This window comes from Oncorhynchus masou, unplaced genomic scaffold (assembly GCF_036934945.1).
Source record: "Oncorhynchus masou masou isolate Uvic2021 unplaced genomic scaffold, UVic_Omas_1.1 unplaced_scaffold_1773, whole genome shotgun sequence".
Taxonomy (NCBI): Eukaryota; Metazoa; Chordata; class Actinopteri; order Salmoniformes; family Salmonidae; genus Oncorhynchus; species Oncorhynchus masou.
In genome coordinates this window covers 42,653-61,150 of record NW_027007911.1, presented here as the reverse complement: position 1 = coordinate 61,150, position 18,498 = coordinate 42,653, and positions in this window count along the sequence as shown.

The following is an 18,498-nucleotide window of genomic DNA, read 5'->3' as shown; positions in this document are numbered from 1 at the left end:
AACAGGACATGCCTCCATATGGTCCATAACACCACAGGAATATTCTATCAGCCATTCTGCTGTTCTTTAACATGCTAACTAACGCTCAAGTTCTTCCATGTTCGCAAAGAAGACACCAGACCAGACTATTCATGTGTCCCCTCCTTCCCTTTTATTGACAACTGGTGATGTTGTATGTTAATAAATGGTTGGAAATTGCTGTACACTTTAACCATAAAAGTGTGCACAGGTGCTTGATGAAATATCAATGTATCTCTTGGTGCAAACGAGATTTCCAAGCCACAAAAACAGCAATTAATAATGGCTTAGTTTACACTTAGCATTTTTATTTCTTAGCATTTCTTCTTTATTTCTTCAATTTCATGAAACCATGTGTGATGTAATTTCTACTGCTCCTTTCCCAGTCCTTGGCATCTTCAGGTATGAACTGGGAAAGGATTACTGATGCAGCACCCATCAATCCTCCTCAATGGCTCACAATTAAACCCCACAATGGCTTTAAATAAAAGCGGACATGTGAAAACAGGCAGAGGCCGGGATCCTCATCATCAGAAGCATTATTCTCTTATGTTTCCACCCTGGGCTGGTTTTAAATCACCACAGACCATTTTGTAATGGAGATGATTCTCTTTATTGAGAAGGGCAAGAGCAGAACCCCTGTGACTCTGTTCAGAGGAGTCACCTTTTCCATTAGAGAAAGAGATAGACGTTGCTGATGGGCAGTGGGTCTGGAGCTCAGCGAGATAGGAGGAGAGAGAGAGAGAGAGAGAGAGCGAGAGGGGGAGCTAGAGAAACAGAGAGAGAAGCTACAAGCTCAGAACTACAGTAAGAAACAAGTTGGCATGGTAGATATCACTAATCACATGATCTCTCTACCCTTAAAGCCAGTCATATTTCTTCCACAGATGCCATTCGTCACTGGTCTTGGGATATATCCAAGAGGAACAAATTGACAAAGGCCTGCAACCTGACTAAGGGGGAGATATAACATAGTAAATGAAAATCCTGGACACTCAAATTAGTATGATATGTTACGTTTGGTATGATATGTATTCATTTGTGGATGTCCATCATCCATTTTGTAGGATATGTTACAAATTACAATTTTTATGCTATTACAAATTACAATTTTTATGCTGTTACAAATTGCAATTTGTTGTGGTTAACGTTATTAGTGGCTAACGTTAGCTAGGTGGCTAACGTTAGCTAGGCTAGGGGTTAGGATTAGGGTTATATAATAGGGTTAAGGTTAAGAGTTAGGTTAAAGGGTTAAGGTTATAGGAAGGGTTAGCTAACAAGCTATATAGCTGCAAAGTAGCTAAAAGTAATAATTAGCTGCAAAGTCGCTAATTAGCTAAAATAAAGTTATCCGTGATGAGATTTGTACAGGTTTTTGCCATCCAGTCTTATGTAAACATACCAAACATAACATATATTTCTAATTTGAGTGTCCCAGAATTTTGTTTACTATGTTACGTCTAGTCTATGAGAACAGCCTGGACAACGGCATCCTCAGAACACAGGAGGGCATGTTCATCGAATCAGGCCTTAGGGAGTCCAATCTATCTATCTACCTTTAGACAAAATGTTGTTGTTCATGGTACTGCTGTTGATGTGTTCTTAGTAGATGCCGGTGTGAATGTGAAAAACAAACTGTGATATAGAAAGTTACGTGACACAAGTAAAAACCTGTTCACTACTCATTGCCAATATAATGTAGGATGTGCACATTGGCACGGAGTGATTCTGCTGTCAGGTAAAAATGTTGTTTGAGATATAGTGTATAAGATATATCTACACTAATGTTACACACTACACTAGATCACTCCACACATCCTGTTTCTCAGAGGAAGAGCCTTGGCCACTCCTTGCCTCCATGCTCACAACACCCATCTAACCGAATGACACTGAACAGATATTATGGAGGGGGAAGAAGTGTGAAGGAGCAAGAGCTGTCAGAATGCCGGCATGGCCGGGGAATCCCTCTCTAATTTCCCTCCCGCCTTTTTTTGTGTATCCCGTGAAACAGTAGGGGGTGTGGATCCCAAAACCTTCGCCACACATGCCTTACATCGTCAGGCACACGTGGGGTCACAGCCCCGGCACATGGCGAGGTTCCTAGGCACGTCACGAAATGTGATAAACTTTTTGGGTCAGACTGACGAGCCCCTGAAAGAAAAAAAGGCTTATTGTATTTTCCTTTCCTTTGTTGTTTCTCTTATTCTAATATTAGCTGAAGCTGATACATTCAAGGGCCGTAATGGACACCAGAGCCAAGCGTTGACAGCACAGGAGAGGGAAAGGAGGGGAGGCGGAAGGGGCAGGATTCAGGCTTCTCATCCAGAGGTAGACACAAACAATGTGGTCAATCCAAATCACACAGATTCCTCAAACACGTGAAATATATCCTGACAGTTCTACTCATGTGGTCATAGTCAGAGTATAGTTAGTCTCATTGACTCCCCACATAACTTGCTGAAAGGGTATTTGAGAAACAGCCGAGGGATCCATAACAAAGACTGAAGGGCAGAACGCCAGTCAACATTTATCTCAGTGGGAGACATTCATTGTTTTCCTTTCAAGGTCAAAATTGTCCTAGATTAATCACCTCACACACACACACACACACTGAAGGGCCGAACGCCAGCCAACATTTATTTATCAACATTCACTCAAAAACACACTCTCACTGGTTCTCCCAGCAGCTTTAGCAAAACCAACTTAAGGCTGGAAGCTAAGCTCCCACAAAGTTCAGCAAACTAGCTGTGGAATGATTCAGAGCTTGGATCAGGATAGGGGCTGGAGAATCTCGACATCCCCTGTCCACAAACTCTCACCCCCTGGATGATGACCCTGGATCCAGTCAGCTTCCAGCTAAGCCGTTGCTGTGGTAACAGACTGTTGTGTTTTAAAGGCCTTGCGTTTTCCTACATCCAGAGAATGTATTCTTTATGATTGTGATGTTGTGTTCTCCTGCATGCCTCCCCTGTTGTTTCTGTTTAAATCAGATGGAGGGGGGCGGGGGGAGGCATCTATCTGGCTTGAATGTGTTGTCATATATACATGAATCTACAGAACAACTCACATGTGAAAACATGATTTTCATGTGAAAACAAGTGTTTGTGGAACACTTCACATGTGAAATGAATGTGTTTTGATTCAACGTTGTTTCCACATTTCAATTAACTTAAAATGTAGAATGGTTTCTAGTTTCTAACCGACTCATGCAAAATAGAAGCATTTAGTCTGTCGCTATTTGCAGTCCAGCCAAGGTGCATGTTCCTAATGAAGGCTCAAAGTCTGAACTGTTTTTAATAATTATAGTGAGCAAAATGTTTAGCAGTTCTCTAAGAATGTACCCCTAAATTAGCCTTGTGAAACAAATGAACCTTGAATTACTGAAATTAGACATACATAAGGGAAAGTGAATATGCTAAAAGGCTTTTCATAAACATCTCTATTTATCTGCATTAATGAGGAAGACTGGTGAAGTTTAGATGGACTGTTCCACTGCCATAATAAATCCCCCTTCAGAGGAAGAGTTTGGCGCCACCGCATGGCAGTTGAAGGTAGACACAGAGGCTGCGTCAAAACAAAAATATAATTGTATTTGTCACATGCTTCGTAAACAACAGGTGTAGACTAACAGTGAACTGCTTACTTATCAGTACCAGTACATGGGTGAAATCACTGGTGAAGCCAAGTCCCCCCCAGCAAAAGAAAGCCATATTTCAACCTGTGTTGTGATAATTGCTAGTTTGCTCTATAACCTGTTAATTAATTGTCCTTGCGACCGTGATATATAAGCATAAAGGCCGAGACAATAAGAAGACAAAGTGGCAGAATAAATTCAACCACACATTTGTTTTATCACAAAACCGTATAGCTCTGTCCAATGAAGTCCACAAAGCATATTGTGTGTACCACTAGAGATTCTGGGGTTCGAGTCCAGCCTCTGTTGCAGCTGGCTGTGGCGGAGCACAATTTGGCCGGCAGGGATGTCCTTGTGTGGCTGGCCGGGCGCATTGCACGCTGACACGGTCGCCAGGTGTACAGTGTTTCCTCCGACACATTGGTGTGGCTGGCTTCCGGGTTATGTGGGCATTGTGTCAAGAAGCAGTGCGGCTTGGCTGGGTTGTGTTTCGGAGGAGGCAGGGCTCTCAGCCTTCGCCTCTCCTGAGTCCGTATGGGAGTTGCAGCGATGAGATAAGACTGTGACTACCACGTAATTGGGGTAAAAAAAGGTCTAAAAATGTAAAATAGGAGCTGCATCCACTATTCCAGCAAAACTTAAACATTTGAACATCATCAAATCACCTCTGCTGAGTCTAATACAGTGTCAACTAAAATATACCAAAACAATTTAATCCAATCACTGTAAGCTGAATATGTTGTGGCTGCCAATGGTTCTGATTTCTGTGTGAGTAAAAGTAGAAAAACATGTTGACTCACCCTAACTGTTACTTGTAGAGAAATGCCAATTCCATCCTCCTCTCATTCATGTTGAGAAAACTGTCTATCACTCTGGCATACAGTACATGCTTTAATTTTTTGCTGTCCTAGGCTACCTGGTTTCCATTCGTGGGCAACATTAGCGAGTTACAACATTAGCCTTCTACATCGAACGTTACTGTAGCTACATATTGAACTTCCATCGTCTCAGGCCAGGGGCACAACAATGTATGTATTAATGGTTGGATCAGAATCGCCATTATAATCATTGGCTAGTACAGAGAATTAAGTAAAAGCACAAGGCTAAATCACTATCTCCAAACATGGCTAATTTAGGAAAGGGCATTTTTTTTGTTAGCTAGCCACCGGGGGACAACAACACAACGAGAAGCAACAATTCAAGTTTTTCCATCAATGACGTATGCTCTCAATGGGACTTGATAGGAGTAAACCAAAATCCAATCTGGCCTTGCTTGACACTTTTTTTTGGTGGGCCAGGACCACTCATAGTTGAGCTTGCTAAGCTCAACGCTAATTGTTTTATACTTTTTTTGTCAAGGAGGCCAGCGTGCTTCACTTGCCTTCAATGCTACGGGCAGCAACAATGTCGTAGTCCTTTGGACCAGACAGAATGAGATAGATGGCCTACACGTAGAGAGAAAGAGGGTGCTCTTTTGCTCGCTAGGATGCTTTCTCATTTGAGATACATTATTTTTATTGTGGGGGAAGCCTGGCTTCTCTTGGCATCCATGAATACAAAATAGTTATAGAAGGAATAAATGCACAGTGTCATGCATACTTAAATGATTTGAGTCTTACTAATGGTGTGAATGTGCTACATCACGGGGTACCAGTAAGGAGATATCCTAACTGTCATATATAGTGACAATATCATTCATTGCCTGTTGATAATATCATTCAACCCGGCCCAGATGCAAACCTTCGCAATGACCTATTCCAAAACAGACTATGGGAGGCGCACATTACTACATAGAGTCATGACTACACGGAACTCTATTCCACATCAGGTAACTGATTCAAGCAATAGAATAAGAAAATCAGATAAAAATAAACCTTATGGAACAGCTGGGACTGTACAGAGACACACACACACACACACACACACACACACACACACACACACACACACACACACACACACACACACACACACACACACACACACACACACACACACACACACACACACACACACACACACACAGGTACAGACAAATGGACACACACACACAAACTCTAGCTCACACACTCTACACACACGTACATTGTAATATTGTAGTATGGTGGTATTATACATTTTGCATTGTAGATATGTAGTGGTGCAATAATGTTATATGATGTACTGTTTTATATTTAGTTTTATGTGTAATGTAAGTGTCTTAATGTGTTAGGATCTCAGGAAGAGGCTAAATAAATATATTTATTTTTATCTTCTGGAGAAAACAAATGACATGGAAATGACTCAAACCAAATCTAAACTGTGTTGAAATGATAATGGACCTACATTTATAGTCTCTTCACTCTGTCCAGCTTGATAAAAGTCAAATAAAACCTAGACAGTCAGGGAGCTTGGAATATTCAAAAAGCACTGGACAGAGGACTATTTCTAGCAAATATTGACTGCGAGGAAGTATAATATCTAAAATACAATGTGTGTCATCGCTGTCAGCTCACCTGACAAGTAGTCTCCATCCTGAGTCTTCTGTGAGCCGGATGGTACCGCAATCGCTACTCCTTCAAGGGACTCAGAATCACCTTTATTCACCAAATACTTGGAATTTGACTGAGTGACATGGTGTTAATAAAACTAACAGAATATTCAGACGGAAAATAAACAAAAATAATACATACGGACAATTTATATACAGTCTTGAGTGGCTTCTGCCAACACACTGACTCAACTCCAGCCACTTTAATAATGGGAATTGATGGGAAATGATGTAAAATATATCACTAGCCACTTTAAACAATGCTACCTAATATAATGTTTACATACCCTACATTATTCATCTCATATGTATATGTATATACTGTACTCTATATCATCTACTGCATCCTTATGTAATACATGTATCACTAGCCACTTTAAACTATGCTACCTAATATAATGTTTACATACCCTACATTATTCATCTCATATGTATATGTATATACTGTACTCTATATCATCTACTGCATCCTTATGTAATACATGTATCACTAGCCACTTTAACTATGCCACTTTGTTTACATACTCATCTCATATGTATATACTGTACTCGATACCATCTACTGTATCTTGCCTATGCTGCTCTGTACCATCACTCATTCATATATCTGTATGTACATATTCTTTATCCCCTTACACTTGTGTGTATAAGACAGAATTGTTAGTTAGATGACTTGTTGGTTATTACTGCATTGTCGGAACTAGAAGCACAAGCATTTCTCTACACTCGCATTAACATCTGCTAACCATGTGTATGTGACAAATAAAATTGGATTTGATTTGAGTTCCCTGTCACAACGTGGCCCTTTGGGGTGCATATCGTGGCTCCCCCCTCTCTCACTCTATCACAAACTTCATGACTTTACAACAGGTCATAAATTCCTGTCAGGGACTCTCTCCCCCTATGGAACAAATAGCTTCTCTTTGTTCAACTCCTAATCCCCAAAATTGGACAACTAAACATTATTTAGATTTTTGAGAATGTGGGAATGGTCCGTGGGTATTTAAAGAACAATCCTGTCGAAGTTGTTTATTTTGTGACATCTGTCACGATCGTCATATTGAGGAGACCAAAGTGAAGCGTGGTGTGAATGCATACTTTAATGAATGGACGAAAAACACGAAGTACACTAAAACAAACCAGCAAACCAACAAACCAACAAACCAGCAAACCAGCAAACCAGCAAACCAGCAAACCAACAAACCAACAAACCAACAAACCAACAAACCAACAAACTAACAAACTAACAAACTAACAAACTAACAAACTAACAAACTAACAAACTAACAAACTAACAAACTGTGACTGCTAAAGAAACACTGTGCTAACAAGCAACATAACATAGACAATAACCCACAAACCGCAATACAAAACAGGCTACCTAAATATGGTTCCCAATCAGAGACAAGGACAAACACCTGCCACTGATTGAGAACCATATCAGGCCAAAACACATAGAAACAGACTAACTAGACATGCAACATAGAATGCCCACTCATATCACACCCTGACCAAGCAAAACATAGAAACAAACAACTCAAATAATGGTCAGAGTGTTACAACATCAGGAAGTACAGTAGCACAGAATAAAGGTGGCTTTGGAAGTGTACATTTCTCAGTTACTTGTTTTCTACCTGACTATTGTGTAAAATATATGATTGAATATGGAACTATTTGTGAGAAGATGTAATGTCATGTTGGCCTCCTAAAGATAATTGTTTAGTTATAAAGTTTTAACTAGTCAGTCAGTGGCCACATCCCCGTGAGCCCAGACATTACGTAGACATCATAGAACCACCCCTTCTTCCACAGAGAATAAAACCAACTTCCTGCAAAATATACATTAAGTCAAAGAATGCCGGGACATAGTCCCCACGTTGGAATGGCTACAATTATATAGGCCAAGGAGACCATACAGCTGTAGTTTTGGCTACACGGCTGGAAATGGTTAAACTCTGAGACTATCAAATAAGAATTCGAATAATACAGAATAAGAACAAATCTTAGACGTATAATTACTAGTCTGCAGCTAGAGATTCTGTAAATCTAGTACGAGAATACCGACAACAACCAAAACATCTATTCTAAGAAAAAGCCTGACGTATCCATTAGAACAGACACTATCCAGAGCCACGGAGAAAGCTACAACCACAAAGGACATTGTGACGTCAGGGGAAGTTAACCAGAAACTCTCTGATGAACTGACTCACCAGCAGACGGACAAGCAACAGAGAAGACAACAATGACATACGGGCATTAATATATACATTGCAATTATTCTGGAATGAGTGGCCATTCATGTGCAAAGGATTAGCATTTCAATGAATATAATTATCAACTGTGTGTAGTGAATCCATTTAGTCTTTCACCCTCTTTCCCAGTCCCCACCCCTTTTCTTTGTCTTTGAAGCCGTCATATCGGCTTTGTCCACTATGGACATGTTCTTTGTATAATGTGATAACCCAAGTATGTACTGTTTGTTTGTTATGTCATTCTGTGTGATTATTTAGTTAGTTAGTGAATAAATAATTAAGCCAATTTGTATATCGCTGATTCATGATTTAGGCTAGAGTTTGTGCAGATATCCAAGGGTTTGCGACGTTCAGTAATGAGAACTGAGGAGGAAATAATAACTAATTGATAGACTGGAATTGATTACATATTAAAATATCTGAAGAGTTATATTCAGAGAATTATGACTGTAAATCTCAACATTTTCCGTGGTGCCCCGACTTCTGAGTTAATTAATGTTTACATGATTAGTTTAATCACGTAATAAATCAAATCAAATCAAATTTTATTTGTCACATACACATGGTTAGCAGATGTTAATGCAAGTGTAGCGAAATGCTTGTGCTTCTAGTTCCGACAATGCAGTAATAACCAACGAGTAATCTAACCTAACAATTTCACAACAACTACCTTATACACACAGTGTAAAGGGATGAAGAATATGTACATAAAAATATATGAATGAGTGTGGTACAGAACGGCATAGGCAAGATGCAGTAGATGGTATCGAGTACAGTATATACATATGAGATGAGTAATGTAGGCTATGTAACATATAAATGTGGCATTGTTTAAAGTGGCTCGTGATACATGTATTACATAAAGATGGCAAGATGCAGTAGATGGTATAGAGTACAGTATATACATATGAGATGAGTAATATAGGCTATGTAAACATTATATTAAGTGGGATCGTTTAAAGTGGCTCGTGATACATTTTTACATCCATTTTTCCATTATTAAAGTGGCTGGAGTTGAGTCAGTATGATGGCAGCAGCCACTCAATGTTGGTGGTGGCTGTTATTAAACAGTCTGATGGCCTTGCGATAGAAGCTGTTTTTCAGTCTCTCTGTCTCTGCTTTGATGCACCTGTACTGACCTCGTCTTCTGGATGATAGCGGGGTGAACAGGCAGTGGCTCGGGTGGTTGTTGTCCTTGCTGATCTTTATGGCCTTCCTGTGACAACGGGTGGTGTAGGTGTCCTGGAGGGCAGGTAGTTTGCCCCCTGTGATGCATTGTGCAGACCTCACTACCCTCTGGAGAGCCTTACGGTCGTGGGCGGAGCAATTTCCGTACCAGGCGGTGATACAGCATTTCTAGCTTGATGACGAGTTTGGAGGGTACTATGGTGTTAAATGCTGAGCTATCGTCGATGAACAGCATTCTCACATAGGTATTCCTCTTGTCCAGATGGGTTAGGGCAGTGAGCAGTGTGGTTGCGCTTTGCGTTGTCTGTGAACCTATTGGGGCGGTAAGCAAATTGGAGTGGGTCTAGGGTGTCAGGTAGGGTGGAGGTGATATGGTCCTTGAATAGTCTCTTAAGAACCAGTGTATCTTTTTAATTATATGTAGAACATGTATCTTTAGTCAAAGTTTATGATGATAATTTCTGTTATTTGGCGTAGCTTTCTATAATTCCTCCTGACATTTTGGAGAATTTTCTGAACATGGTGTCAATGTAAACCGAGATTTATGGATATAAAATGCATATTATCGAACAAAACATAAATGTACTGTGTAACATGTCATATGACTGTCATCTGATGAAGATTTTCAAGAGGTTAGTGAATGATTTTTTTTTAATCCTGCTTTTGTCATTTTATCTTTTGTGGTACAAAATGGCTACGTTTTTTCTTTGTTTTGGTGGTGGTCTAACATAAATATATGCTGTGTTTTCGCCGTAAAACATTTTCAAAATCTGACACGCTGGGTAGATGAACAAGGTGTTCATCTTTCATTTGAAGTATTGGACTTGTTAATGTGTGGAGGTTAAATATTTCTAAGAATATTTTTGCATTCCCTGCGCCACCGTTTCAGCTGAACGGGGGGGTGTAGTTCCTGTAGGGGAACCCATAGGCTTATTATCCTGTTAGAGATAGGGGGCAGTATTTCCCCTTTGGATGAATTGCGTGCCCATAGTGAACTGCATCAAAATCTGTCCTAAATTGCTAATATATGCATATTATTATTACTATTGGACAGAAAACACTCTGAAGCTTCTAAAACCGTTTGAATTATGTCTGTGAGTATAACAGAACTCACAGGGCAGGCAATAATCCAAACTTGTTTTGGAATCCTGAAAGTTGGGGCAACTTTGACGTCAGCGCCCCCTCCCTTCCCAACAAGTTATGGATCTGGAAACACTTCCTATGTCTTCCACTAGATGTCCTCATTCAGTAGAAAGTGTAATGGAGCATTTGCTGTGAACTTTGACCTAATGGGAAGTAAAGTACTAAGTGTCGCAAAGATTTCATGTGCTTGAAGGCGCATATGCGTTAGAGTGCTTTGACTGTTCCAGTCAGCCCCAGATGAACTAGGATGGCCCAGTTGGAATGCTATTCGATTTGTATGATTATAACATCCTGAAGATTGATTATGCACTTAGTTTGACCAGTTTCGTTGACCTGTAATATGTAATTTGGAAGTTTTGATGCACAATTATCCTGGACCAGAAGTCATTTTTTGGGCATTTGAGCTGAAAGTGGTAGCAGTAGCTGCTACATGGACACTAGAATTGAACATTATGAAACAAAATAATTTATTGTTGAACTAGGACTCCTTGCACTACATTCTGATGGAAGATCATAAAAGGTAAGGGAATATTTATGTTGTAATTTTGTATTTCGTTTGACTCCAACATAGCAGAGAAATATTGTTACGTCTGAGCGCCGTCTCAGATTATTGCAATGTTAGGCTTTTTCCGTAACGTTAAAAAAAATGTGACACAGCGGTTGCATTAAAGCACTTCATGATGACGGAAGTGAGTGCTATGGGGCGGTAGTCGTTAGGCTCAGTTACCTTAGCTTTCTTGGGAACAGGAACAATGGTGGCCCTCTTGAAGCATGTGCGGACAGCAGACTGGGATAAGGATTGATTGAATATGTCCGTAAACACACCAACCAGCTGGTCTGCGCATGCTCTGAGGACGCGGCTGGGGATGCCGTCTGGGCCTGCAGACTTGCGAGGGTTAACATGTTTAACTTCTTGCGTCGAGCAATCCCGGATCCGGGATCCTATTTATAGCCTCAAGCTCATTAGCATAACGCAACGTTAACTATTCATGAAAATCGCAAATTAAATAAATATATTTGCACTCAAGCTTAGACTTTTGTTAACAACACTGTCATCTCAGATTTTCAAAATATGCTTTTCAACCATAGCTAAACAAGCATTTGTGTAAGAGTATTGATTGCTAACATAGCTATAAGCCTAGAATTCAGCCAGCAACATTTTCACAAAAACAAGAAAATCATTCAAATAAAATCATTTACCTTTGAAGAACTTCAGATGTTTTCAATGAGGAGACTCTCAGTTAGATAGCAAATGTTCAGTTTTTCAAAAAAATATTATTTGTGTAGGACAAATCGCTCCTTTTTGTTCACGTTTGGCTATGAAAAAAACCTGTATCCAGTTATAGCCTCAAGCTCATTGGCATAACGTAACGTTAACGATTTCTGAAAATCGCAAATGAAATGAAAATAATGCGCCTGCTCTCAAGCTTAGCCTTTTCTTAACAACACTGTCATCTCAGATTTTCAAAATATGCTTTTGAACCATAGCAGATCACTAATTTGTTTAAGAGTATGCTAAGCTAGCTTAGCATTTTGAGTAGCATTTAGTACGCAACATTTTCACAATGTTTTCTTTTTGTAATCCGTGATTGACTGACGACCCTGCAACATACATCTTATGTCTGAGTCATTGAATTGTGACTCTACTTTGTCTCTATACTGACACTTAGCTTGTTTGATTGCCTTGCGGAGGGATTAGCTACACAGTTTGTATTCGGTCATGTTTCAAGTCACCTTGCCCTGGTTAATTAAACCTAGAGAACTGATTTGATATAAATAATAGTCCAGACACGACATCCCACATATTCTGAGCACTTGTCGGTTGCTTTTCCTTCACTCTGCTGTCCAACTCATCCCAAATCATCTCAATCGGGTTGAGGTCGGGAGGCCAGATCATCTAATGCAGCACTCCATCACTCTCCTTAGTCAAATAGCCTTTACAAAGGCTGGAGGTGTTGCGTCATTGTCCTGTTGAAAAACAAATGATAATCCCACTAAGCGGAAATCAGATGGGATGGAGTATCGCTGCAGAATGTTGTGGTAGCCATGATGGATAAGTGTCTGATAGGTGAGAATTGTCTGTTAATTGAATGATTAGAATATTCCACCCTGAAACATATAATTGTATGGAATTGATTAGAATGTATGAAATCATAATCAATAAATGTGTAGTCCGAGTCAGAATTAGGGTAAAACAATATGCCTTTATGTTATTTTAAACACAGACTGTCTGAGCTTGGTGCCAACCTGACTGGAGATTTGGGAGAGAACGGGAGTACGTCTTAAGGACAAAGTCACTATCTCTGTCGGCTGGGAAGTGAGACAGACAGTGTGTGCTTAGCAGGACATGTGTGTGCGTATGTTTGTGTGTGTGTGTGTGTGCGTATGTTTGTGTGTATGTGTGGGCGTGAGAAGTCAGTATAAAATGAATTGATTTCTATTCTTGACTTCAGAACTTTTTGACCATTTAGCTGGGCCTCCGTCTGTTTCATTCGACCAGGATCTTACAAATTCTGGTTTGCAGACAGAGTAAAATAATTAAATTGGGTGATGTACCTGGAGAACATAATTCTCTTATCAGTGTCCCTTGAATTATAAGTAAATCCCAGACAGTGTCACCAGCAAAGTACCCAAACACCATCACACCATTCCCCCAACATGTCCAGCATGTCCCCCAGCATGTCCAGCATCTCCCCCAGCATGTCCCCCAGCATATCCCCCAGCATGTCCCCCAGCATGTCCAGCATCTCCCCCAGCATGTCCCCCAGCATGTCCAGCATATCCCCCAGCATGTCCAGCATGTCCCCCAGCATGTCCCCCAGCATGTCCAGCATGTCCAACATGTCCCCCAGCGTGTCCAGCATGTCCAGCATGTCCCCAGCATGTCCAGCATGTCCCCCAGCATGTCCAGCATGTCCCCCAGCATGTCCCCCAGCATGTCCAGCATGTACAACATGTCCCCCAGCATGTCCAGCATGTCCAACATGTCCCCCAGCATGTCCAGCATGTCCAGCATGTCCCCCAGCATGTCCAGCATGTCCCCCAGAATGTCCCCCAGCATGTCCAGAATGTCCCCCAGCATGTCCAGCATGTCCCCCAGCATGTCCAGCATGTCCAGCATGTCCCTCAGCATGTCCAGCATGTCCCCGAGCATGTCCAGCATGTCCCCCAGCATGTCCAGCATGTCCCCCAGCATGTCCAGCATGTCCCCTAGCATGTCCCCCAGCATGTCCCCCAGCATGTCCCCCAGCATGTCCAGCATGTCCAGCATGTCCCCCAGCATGTCCCCCAGCATGTCCAGCATGTCCAGTATGTCCCCCAGCATGTCCAGCATGTCCAACATGTCCCCCAGCATGTCCAGCATGTCCAACATGTCCCCCAGCATGTCCAGCATGTCCCCCAGCATGTCCAGCATGTCCAGTATGTCCCCCAGCATGTCCAGCATGTCCAACATGTCCCCCAGCATGTCCAGCATGTCCTCCAGCATGTCCAGCATGTCCCCCAGCATGTCCCCCAGCATGTCCAACATGTCCCCCAGCGTGTCCAGCATGTCCAGCATGTCCCCAGCATGTCCAGCATGTCCAGCATGTCCCCCAGCATGTCCAGCATGTACAACATGTCCCCCAGCATGTCCAGCATGTCCAACATGTCCCCCAGCATGTCCAGCATGTCCCCCAGCATGTCCAACATGTCCAGCATGTCCCCCAGCATGTCCAGCATGTCCCCCAGCATGTCCCCCAGCATGTCCAGAATGTCCCCCAGCATGTCCAGCATGTCCCCCAGCATGTCCACCATGTCCAGCATGTCCCTCAGCATGTCCAGCATATCCCCCAGCATGTCCAGCATGTCCCCGAGCATGTCCAGCATGTCCCCCAGCATGTCCAGCATGTCCCCTAGCATGTCCCCCAGCATGTCCCCCAGCATGTCCCCCAGCATGTCCAGCATGTCCCCCAGCATGTCCCCCAGCATGTCCAGCATGTCCCCCAGCATGTCCCCCAGCATGTCCAGCATGTCCAGCATGTCCAGTATGTCCCCCAGCATGTCCAGCATGTCCAACATGTCCCCCAGCATGTCCAGCATGTCCAACATGTCCCCCAGCATGTCCAGCATGTCCAGCATGTCCCCCAGCATGTCCAGCATGTCCAGTATGTCCCCCAGCATGTCCAGCATGTCCAACATGTCCCCCAGCATGTCCAGCATGTCCCCAGCATGTCCAGCATGTCCCCCAGCATGTCCAGCATGTCCCCCAGCATGTCCAGCATGTCCAACATGTCCCCCAGCATGTCCAGCATGTCCCCCAGCATGTCCAACATGTCCAGCATGTCCCCCAGCATGTCCAGCATGTCCCCCAGCATGTCCCCCAGCATGTCCAGAATGTCCCCCAGCATGTCCAGCATGTCCCCCAGCATGTCCACCATGTCCAGCATGTCCCTCAGCATGTCCAGCATATCCCCCAGCATGTCCAGCATGTCCCCAGGCATGTCCAGCATGTCCCCCAGCATGTCCAGCATGTCCCCTAGCATGTCCCCCAGCATGTCCCCCAGCATGTCCCCCAGCATGTCCAGCATGTCCCCCAGCATGTCCCCCAGCATGTCCAGCATGTCCCCCAGCATGTCCCCCAGCATGTCCAGCATGTCCAGCATGTCCAGTATGTCCCCCAGCATGTCCAGCATGTCCAACATGTCCCCCAGCATGTCCAGCATGTCCAACATGTCCCCCAGCATGTCCAGCATGTCCCCCAGCATGTCCAACATGTCCAGCATGTCCCCCAGCATGTCCAGCATGTCCCCCAGCATGTCCCCCAGCATGTCCAGAATGTCCCCCAGCATGTCCAGCATGTCCCCCAGCATGTCCACCATGTCCAGCATGTCCCTCAGCATGTCCAGCATATCCCCCAGCATGTCCAGCATGTCCCCAGGCATGTCCAGCATGTCCCCCAGCATGTCCAGCATGTCCCCTAGCATGTCCCCCAGCATGTCCCCCAGCATGTCCCCCAGCATGTCCAGCATGTCCCCCAGCATGTCCCCCAGCATGTCCAGCATGTCCCCCAGCATGTCCCCCAGCATGTCCAGCATGTCCAGCATGTCCAGTATGTCCCCCAGCATGTCCAGCATGTCCAACATGTCCCCCAGCATGTCCAGCATGTCCAACATGTCCCCCAGCATGTCCAGCATGTCCAGCATGTCCCCCAGCATGTCCCCCAGCATGTCCAACATGTCCCCCAGCGTGTCCAGCATGTCCAGCATGTCCCCAGCATGTCCAGCATGTCCAGCATGTCCCCCAGCATGTCCAGCATGTACAACATGTCCCCCAGCATGTCCAGCATGTCCAACATGTCCCCCAGCATGTCCAGCATGTCCCCCAGCATGTCCAACATGTCCAGCATGTCCCCCAGCATGTCCAGCATGTCCCCCAGCATGTCCCCCAGCATGTCCAGAATGTCCCCCAGCATGTCCAGCATGTCCCCCAGCATGTCCAGCATGTCCAACATGTCCCCCCAGCATGTCCAGCATGTCCAGCATGTCCCCCAGCATGTCCCCCAGCATGTCCAACATGTCCCCCAGCGTGTCCAGCATGTCCAGCATGTCCCCAGCATGTCCAGCATGTCCAGCATGTCCCCCAGCATGTCCAGCATGTACAACATGTCCCCCAGCATGTCCAGCATGTCCAGCATGTCCCCCAGCATGTCCCCCAGCATGTCCAGCATGTCCAACATGTCCCCCAGCATGTCCAGCATGTCCAGCATGTCCCCCAGCATGTCCAACATGTCCAGCATGTCCCCCAGCATGTCCAGCATGTCCCCCAGCATGTCCAGCATGTCCCCCAGCATGTCCAGCATGTCCAGCATGTCCCTCAGCATGTCCAGCATGTCCAACTGCTGTGTTTTTTCACGACTCTGACATACCTGCTTTCTTCCTCAACCTTTCATATCTCACTCTGACATGCCTGCTTTCTTCCTCAACCTTTCATATCTCCCTCTGACATGCCTGCTTTCTTCCTCAACCTTTCATACCTCCCTCTGACATGCCTGCTTTCTTCCTCAACCTTTCATATCTCCCTCTGACATACCTGCTTTCTTCCTCAACCTTTCATATCTCCCTCTGACATGCCTGCTTTCTTCCTCAACCTTTCATATCTCCCTCTGACATGCCTGCTTTCTTCCTCAACCTTTCATATCTCCCTCTGACAAGCCTGCTTTCTTCCTCAACCTTTCATATCTCCCTCTGACATGCCTGCTTTCTTCCTCAACCTTTCATATCTCCCTCTGACAAGCCTGCTTTCTTCCTCAACCTTTCATACCTCCCTCTGACATGCCTGCTTTCTTCCTCAACCTTTCATATCTCCCTCTGACAAGCCTGCTTTCTTCCTCAACCTTTCATACCTCCCTCTGACATGCCTGCTTTCTTCCTCAACCTTTCATATCTCCCTCTGACAAGCCTGCTTTCTTCCTCAACCTTTCATACCTCCCTCTGACATGCCTGCTTTCTTCCTCAACCTTTCATATCTCCCTCTGACATGCCTGCTTTCTTCCTCAACCTTTCATATCTCCCTCTGACAAGCCTGCTTTCTTCCTCAACCTTTCATACCTCCCTCTGACATGCCTGCTTTCTTCCTCAACCTTTCATATCTCCCTCTGACAAGCCTGCTTTCTTCCTCAACCTTTCATATCTCCCTCTGACAAGCCTGCTTTCTTCCTCAACCTTTCATATCTCCCTCTGACAAGCCTGCTTTCTTCCTCAACCTTTCATACCTCCCTCTGACATGCCTGCTTTCTTCCTCAACCTTTCATATCTCCCTCTGACAAGCCTGCTTTCTTCCTCAACCTTTCATATCTCCCTCTGACATGCCTGCTTTCTTCCTCAACCTTTCATATCTCCCTCTGACATGCCTGCTTTCTTCCTCAACCTTTCATATCTCCCTCTGACATGCCTGCTTTCTTCCTCAACCTTTCATATCTCCCTCTGACATACCTGCTTTCTTCCTCAACCTTTCATATCTCCCTCTGACATGCCTGCTTTCTTCCTCAACCTTTCATATCTCCCTCTGACATACCTGCTTTCTTCCTCAACCTTTCATATCTCCCTCTGACATGCCTGCTTTCTTCCTCAACCTTTCATATCTCCCTCTGACATGCCTGCTTTCTTCCTCAACCTTTCATACCTCCCTCTGACATGCCTGCTTTCTTCCTCAACCTTTCATATCTCCCTCTGACATGCCTGCTTTCTTCCTCAACCTTTCATACCTCCCTCTGACATGCCTGCTTTCTTCCTCAACCTTTCATACCTCCCTCTGACATGCCTGCTTTCTTCCTCAACCTTTCATATCTCCCTCTGACATGCCTGCTTTCTTCCTCAGTGTTTCATATCTCCCTCTGACATGCCTGCTTTCTTCCTCAACCTTTCATATCTCCCTCTGACATACCTGCTTTCTTCCTCAACCTTTCATATCTCCCTCTGACATGCCTGCTTTCTTCCTCAACCTTTCATATCTCCCTCTGACATGCCTGCTTTCTTCCTCAACCTTTCATACCTCCCTCTGACATGCCTGCTTTCTTTCTCAACCTTTCATATCTCCCTCTGACATGCCTGCTTTCTTCCTCAACCTTTCATACCTCCCTCTGACATGCCTGCTTTCTTCCTCAACCTTTCATACCTCCCTCTGACATGCCTGCTTTCTTCCTCAACCTTTCATATCTCCCTCTGACATGCCTGTTTTCTTCCTCAGCCTTTCAT